Genomic DNA, 7,972 nt, shown 5'->3' with positions numbered 1-7,972 from the left:
GGGCTTCTTGAGGAGAGGCCTCACCACCGCCTCCTTCAAGGCGGCGGGGAAGGCACCCTCACCCAATGAAGCATTTATAATCCCCTGGAGCCAGCCTTGCGTCACCTCCCGGGAAGCCAGCACTAACCAGGAGAGATACGGGTCCAACAAACGTGTGGTCACGTTCAATCTACCCAGAATCCTGTCCACATCATCTTGGGTCACAGGATCAAACCCATCCCAGATAACGTTCTCAAGACCTGCCTCCGTCACCCTCACTGGACCTACCCAGTCGGAGTCCAGACCTTCCCGAATCTGAGTGATTTTGTCATGCAGATACTGAACAAAATCCTCAGCTCTTCCCTCCAAGGGGTTCTCCCGCGCTTCCTGGTGGAGCAGGGAGTGGGTCACCCTAAACAGGGCGGCCGGGCGATTATCTGATGATGCAATAAGAGCAGCAAAATGAGTAAATTTTGCTGCTTTTATCGCCACTAGGTAATTCTTAATATGAGATCTTACCAGTGTCCGGTCCGATTCAGAAAGACTAGCCCTCCAACTTCTCTCTAGGCATCTTTTCCGATGCTTCATCTCCCTCAGCTCCACGCTGAACCAAGGAGCCAGGTGAGATCGGCGCCGGGTCAGAGGCCGCAAAGGCATGACTCGATCCAGAGCTCCAGCGGCCGCCCTGTCCCAGGCGGCCACTAGGTCTCCAGTCAAGGCATGAGCCAGATCCTCGGGGATTGGCCCAAGCTCCATCTGGAACCTATCAGGGTCCATCAGGTACCTGGGGCGGTACCATCTTATCGGTTCTGCCTCCCTGTGGTGGGGTACTGCGGTTTGAAGGTCAAGGCGAAGGAGAGAGTGATCCGACCATGACAAGGGCTTGATGACTATGTCCCCTATCTCGAGATCACTCAACCACTGTCCAGAGACAAAAACCAAGTCCAGTGTGTTTCCCCCCCCCCTGAATTAGCTGGGTCAGGTCCATGGCTGTCATGGAAGCCATGAACTCCTGAGCCACCTCAGAAGCCTCACCCATGGACGGCAGGTTAAAGTCCCCCATGACCATAAGTCTGGGGGTATCAACCGCCACCGCGGCGATAACATTGAGTAGCTCAGGCAGGGCTGCTGCCAGGTGGCCGGGAGCCAGGTATGTGATCAGCAAACCCATCTGAACCCCATGGCCCCACTTCACAAGGACGGACTCACAGCCGGCCGTCTGAGGAACAGTGGTCTCCCTCGGCCTAAGGCCTTCTCTAATAATAACCGCTACTCCCCCACCCCTCCCCTGTGGCCTCGGCTGATGGAATGCGTGGAAGCCTGGTTGGCACATTTCTACCAGAGGGACCCCTCCCTCCGGGCCCAACCAGGTCTCCGTAATACCCGCCAGATCTGCTCCCCCCTCCTGAACAAGATCACAAATGAGGGGGGCTTTATTTACTACAGACCTGGCGTTGCACAACATCAGTCGAAGGCCCAGGCCCTGAGGGTCTGTGCAACCTGGAAAACAAGTGGAGCTTTGGGGGCCGGAGTGCCCTACCGCTCAAAGACAGCGGGTACGTGCTCCCTTAACATGATATGGCCCCCTGCTCCCGCCATATCTACCCCTCCCACTCACAGTACCGATGGTGAAAACACAGTCTGGATAAGCTCAACCCCCCCATTGCCCCTGGATCCCCCCCACCCCTGCCACACGTCATGGCCAGGCCCGACCCTCCCCTTGGTGGGTTATCCCCCAAACCCACAACCCTAGTTCCCATCCAACCCCCCTCCCCCCTCCCCAGACCCCTTAAAAGATTAAACAAAGACAATTTTTAAAAAACCCGCAGCCCCCTCTTTGCGGCATGCCATCTCTCGGGGTTCCAAAGCCCGTCATCGATGTAGGCCCTCGATAGAGTGGAGGGCCAAGCCTGCGAGAGGGGGGAGTCTCGCAGACCAAGAAGCTCCGCTGCTGAGTACTTCTTGACCATAACGGGTAAACACGACCATATCCTAAGGGTCCATAGAAAAGGGACCAGGGGAGAAGACAAAGAAATGGTGGGTCTCAAAGACATGTTCACAGGACCAAGTCCACTGTCCCCTCACAACAGGGGACAAGGTCCAGATCCAAGACGACCACAATCCAAGGGGGGCAATAGATCCCACCACCCTCTCATGGTGGTTAGGTCAGCTGGTCAGCCCCCTCTTGTGGTTAGATGGCAGCAATGAACCGATGCAAACAGACAGCGTCCAGGGTCAAGTCCAAAAACCGCCCTCTCATGGCAGTTAGTCTGATGGTCAAATCTCCTCCGCTGACAAAGTGCATATATGTAAAATCATCCCGGTTCAGCCCCCAGGCCACCCTCTCACGGTGGTCAACTAATGTCCAGCCCCCTCAGCCGATGGGATGCAGCAATGTACCAACCTCCAATTCAGGTGGAAATAGCCCTCTCCACAGTCAGGGCGGTTCAGATGGCAATAAGCATAGCGACAGAGTCCCACAGGCTAACAGCTGGTACAAATGGGCCCGGTCTTAAAGGGAAACACTGGAGGAGAGAGAGATGGGGCAAAAATAGGGCAGTTGTCTCAAACCCCCAGCCCCCGCACAATCACAATTTGAGGCCTCCCAAGGCCTGGGAAAAGATATCACACCAGGTCCTAGCCCCAACCGTGGTTGCAGGTCCCCCATTCTTGTTGTTTTGTTGGTCCCCCCAGCTCCAACTCCAAGGGGGGGTCACCAGCACCAGCACCCTCTTGTTGTTTCGTTGCATTGCCCCCCCCCAGCTCCAACTCCAAGGGGGGGCGCCAGCGCCCTCTGACCGCCAGACAGACCACAGCCATCGCCATCGCCGCAGCCACCGTGCCATCGTCGCCAGCACCTTGAGAAAGCCTGGCGGTGTCCCAGAGATCTTCGGGGGTGCCCAACATGTCTTGCAATTCTTCGGGCAACCCCCCTGGCTTGGAATCTCACCGCGTGGTGGGTTGCCCCCGGCGCAATGCCGCTCCAACACTCAGGTGGCCTCCGGCTGTAGAAAACGCTGCCACCGCCCAGCTGAGCACCCCGCCGCTCCTGACATCGCTCTTCCTCCCTCTCCATACTGGCAGGGAGCTCCCCTAACCGGTCCTGGGGTTTGGGGTCTTCGAAACGACCCTCAAAGGACCCAAAAGGTAGGTCAGCACCCCGACCTCAGATCGCAATCCCAGCGGGCGCCGCCATCTTGGACATGCACAAGCAAAAATGGCCCTTGCAACAAGCAGGAACCTCACACAGCCACAAAAAGTGCAAAAAACCAACTCTCACACTTTACACACACAAAATTCCACATACAGCTTTGTGAGATTTTGTGTGTTTGTGTAGTTAGAGTGAAACACTACAGAAACACACTAAATCTCAGGAAGCTGCACAAATATTATTTTATTTTATTTTATTTTTATATAAAAGCAGCTAAATTTAAAACTTCCTAAACTTTAAATGGCTAGGTCTAAAAAAAGAACAACTAAAAAAAAACCCCAATTAAAAAAACCCCTATTTTTTTTAAAGCTCCCAAAGGGGGAAAAATCTTACCCAATAGAACAGGGGTCTCCAACCTTGGCAACTTTAAGACTTGTTGACTTCAACTCCCAGAATTCCTCAGCCAGCTTTGCTTTGCCGGCTGAGGAATTCTGGGAGTTGAAGTCCACAACTCCCTGCCTGATTGATTTCAGGCAGGGAGATTCAGTTGCTTGCTGATGCAATGGATTGCAGGGATTACAGCAAGGTGTTGCGACCAGCAGCTAAGGTAAGCAAGCTGAGGGGGGAGGGGGAGGGATTTTTGCTACTGATTAGCAGGCAATTCAGCTGGGGTCGTCAGAGCTTGGCTCGTCAAAGCCATGTAAAAGGAAAAAAAAGGCTCTGATGATCGCACGGCTCAGCTGGGCATGGGGGGGCGGGGGCAGGGATTTTTCCTACTGGTTCTCCGAACTGCCCGCCACCATTGCTATCTACTCGCCCAAGCCGGTCCAAACCAGGAGCATTTCACCCCTGGTGGTGTATCATAACAATAAAAGCAATGTTTACTATTTGTAAACACCTTGAGACATTTAATTCAAATGATTAAAAGATCTGTGGCCTTGATATTTAGAAGCAGAATGTAAATTCTTGCTTTTCTTATTCGCTGGTGAGTTATAAAAAAGCAGATCAGCCAGGAAAGGAAAGCAATTAAAACAATTCTTATTTTCCAAATAGTTTTGTAGAAGCTAGATTATTGTTTTAGGCTGCAGTCCTCTGTCAATTTATTTTATTAGAATGGTTGCTGGATTAAGCAAAAGCCCCTCCTAGATCAGGTATTTAGTATAATAACATAGAATAACTGAGTTGGAAGGACCTTGGAGGTCTTCTAGTCCAACTCCTCCTTCAGCAGGAGACCCTGTACCATTTCAGATAAATAGTTCTCCAGTATCTTCTTAAAAGCCTGCAGTGATGGAGCCCTCACAACTCCTGAAAGTAAGCCATTCCAGTATTCAGTTATTCTCACTGTTGTGAAGTTTCTCCTTTGTTCTAGGTTCCTTTTCTCCTTGATTAGTTTCCATCCCTTGTTTCTTCTCTTGCCTTCTGGTGCTCTTTGTGGCAGCCCCTCAAATCTTGAAACACTGCTATCATCTCATTCCTAGTCCTTCTTTTCTCTAAACTAGAATAACCAATTCCTACAACCATTCTTCATATATTTAGTCTCCAGCCCCCTAATCGTCTTTGTTGCTCTTCTCTGCACTATTTCCAGAGTCTCAACATCTTTTTTATATTGTGGTTTCAACTAGATATTACTAGGGTAAGTAGGAGATAGAAAATGTACAAAAATGAGTACCTTTTCATATTGGGTTGGCAACATTCCAGAATAAAAAGATATTCTTTCAAATGAAGGAAACTATTTCCCAAGGATTATTTTTATCTTATTTGTTTCCTTAAATTGAAGCCAATCAGACTGAGAACAGTTTTTGTAGAGTGGTTGTGTGGCATGGTTACAGAGACAGAGACCATAATAGAAAGCCATACCTTGTGGGTCCCATCAGTTGACAATGTTTCAGGCAAGTGACCTGAAGTATTTAGGTTGTTTTTGGTTAGCAGTCAGAAAGACTTAGCAATAGCAATAGCACTTAGACTTATACACCACTTCACAGTGCTTTCAAGCCCTCTCTAAGCGATTTACAGAGTCAGCATATTTCTCCCCCCCCCCCCCAAATCTGGGTCTTCATTATTCCAGCCTCAGAAGAATGGAAGGCTTAGTCAACCTTGAGCAAGTGAGAATCGCACTGCCAAACTGCAGGCAGCCAGCAGTCAGCAGAAGTAGCCTGCAGTACTGCATTCTAACCACTGTACCACCACGGCTCATAAAACTTTCTCTCTTTCCTTAATGAAATTAATGAAATAATCATCATACCAATAAGCAAGTCTTTAAAATTCTCACCCAAGAGACTAAAATAACTCCAAATTATTTGAAGCTACCTGCAGAGTAATACAGACAGTTAATGAAGAGTAAATTTCTATGTCATATTTCATTACATTATTGCTTCACTTACTTATATCTTAAGTAATTAAGATTTATTGATTTATATCTTAAATATATACCTAAAACTTTAGGTTTTAGGTATATATTTAAGATATAAATCAGTATTTGTTGAAGCAAATAATATTTAAATTCCTCTACACTTTGTACTGCCCTTGGAATACAGACTAAAAGTCTATAGCTATACAATTTGGGATGAACACGCTTTGAATGTTGGGGGAGTAGGGATGGATTTCTAGATGAAAAATTGTAGACTACAGGAACCAGGAACACTACTCAGGTGACATTGAGAACACTGATAAACCTCTAAGTGCTTCAGCTTCCCTCTGAAAGGATGCAAATGACCAAGTGTCTGCAAGGAGTATACATTCTTCCATTCCCCACTATCCTGTCAGAGCTGAAAAAGCTTTTTTGGATGAGAAGCGAAACATCATCAAAGAAAAACCAAGAAAGTTCAATTTCTTTGTTTTTTAAAAAAAAATGTTGGCAATTTTTTTTCAACATTTTTTAATAAAAGTTTTAAAAGCTTTTATTATAAACATAAAAATCAAATCATAAGGCTGAAAGGGAACTTGGAGGTCTTCTAATCCAACCTCCTCCCCAAGGCAGGAGGTCTTATACCATCTCACATAAGGTCTCCTGCCTCAGACATGGTAGGAGTTGGACCAGAAGACTTCCAAGGCCCCCTTCAAGCCCTATGATTCTAAGTCTTTGTTCCAGTCAATTATTAGGAAATGAAAGTTAATGTTCATCAGCGTATACATTGTTTATATTTCCTATTGAATGCATAAATGTGGCAGGTTATATAATGAAGTAGCAGGCATTTCTAAGAAACCTAGTTTAATATGAGCAAGTAACCTGCTGATGGAGGTTGATATAATGCGTTCCTGCTTGGCAAAAACTGCCAAAAGCTGAAGCTAAACCAATCAAGAGAGCAATGAAGCCTTGGTTGCTCCACTGTGGTTTGATTTGGTCATCTCCAATGGTGGGATTCAATTTTTTTAACAACCGGTTCTGTGGGCATGGCTTAGTTGGGGGTGTTGCTTGGAGGTCATGTAACCGGGTGGGCGTGGCTCGCTGGTCATGTGACCAGGTGGGCATGGCTAGCTGGTCATGTGACCGGGTGGGCGTGGCTATGTGCATAGGGACTACTCAGAGGGCTGAAAAAAGTCATTTCTGACTGATCCTCGCACTTATGACCATCCTCACATTTATGCCCGTTGCAGCATTCTTAACAACCGTGTCAGTCATTTCACCACTACTTCTCTTCACCACGGTGACAAGATAGGGTGCAAAATGTAAAATGTAAGGACAGTCGTAAGTTCAAGGACTGGTCAAAAGTGCGAGGACCGGTCAAAAATATCTTTTTCAGCCTTCTGACTAGTCCATATGCACATAGGGACTATTCAGAGGGCTGAAAAAAAGTCATTTCTGACTGGTCCTCACATTTTTGACCGGTCCTCGCACTTATGACCTTTCTCACATTTATGCCCGTTGCGGCATTCTTAACAACTGTGTCAGTCATTTCACCACTACTTGTCTTCACCACGGTGACAAGATAGGGCGCAAAACGTAAAATGTGAGAACAGTCGTAAGTTCGAGGACTGGTCAAAAGTGCCAGCACGTGACACATCTGGGTCGTGGGGTGTAAGTTTGACACCCCCGGCTTACAACATAAAAACATTAAAGCATTAAAAAAACATTAAAATCAGAAATCATAGATACACAACGCATAACATCATTAAAAATAAAATCATTAACACCAGATAGGAAATGAGGGAGCAGGGAGAAATGGGATTAAAATTTAATTTAATCAACACTTCCAATAAGAATCTCCCCCAAACTTTTTTCATATAGATATGGCGGGAGCAGGGGGCCATATCATGTTAAGGGAGCACGCACCCGCTGTCTCCAAGCGGTAGGGTGCTCCGGCCCCCAAGGCTCTACCCGTTTGCCAGGTTGCACAGATCCTCACGGCCCGGGCCTTCGTCTGATGTTGTGCAACGCCAGGTCCGTAGTAAATAAAGCCCCCCTCATCTGTGATCTTGTTCAGGAAGGGGGAGCGGACCTGGCGGGTATTACGGAGACCTGGTTGGGCCCGGAGGGAGGGGTCCCTCTGGTAGAAATGTGCCCACCAGGCTTCCGCGCATTCCATCAGCCGAGGTCACAAGGGAGGGGCGGGGGAGTAGCGGTTATTATTAGAGAAGGCCTTAGGCCCAGGGAGACCACTGTACCTCAGACAGCTGGTTGTGAGTCCCTCCTTGTGAAATGGGGCCATGGGGTTCAGATGGGTTTGCTGATCACGTACCTGGCTCCCTGCCGCGTGGCAGCAACCCTGCCTGAGCTACTCAACGTTATTGCTGCGGTGGCGGTTGATACCCCCAGACTTATGGTCATGGGGGATTTCAACCTGCCGTCCGTGGGTGAGACGTCTGAGGTGGCTCGGGAGTTCATGGCTTCCATGACGGCCATGG

Source organism: Pantherophis guttatus, chromosome 4 (genome assembly GCF_059756535.1).
Source record: "Pantherophis guttatus breed Tessera chromosome 4, ASM5975653v1, whole genome shotgun sequence".
NCBI lineage: Eukaryota > Metazoa > Chordata > Lepidosauria > Squamata > Colubridae > Pantherophis > Pantherophis guttatus.
The sequence above is the reverse complement of the archived record's forward strand: the minus strand, read 5'-3'. Positions refer to the sequence as shown.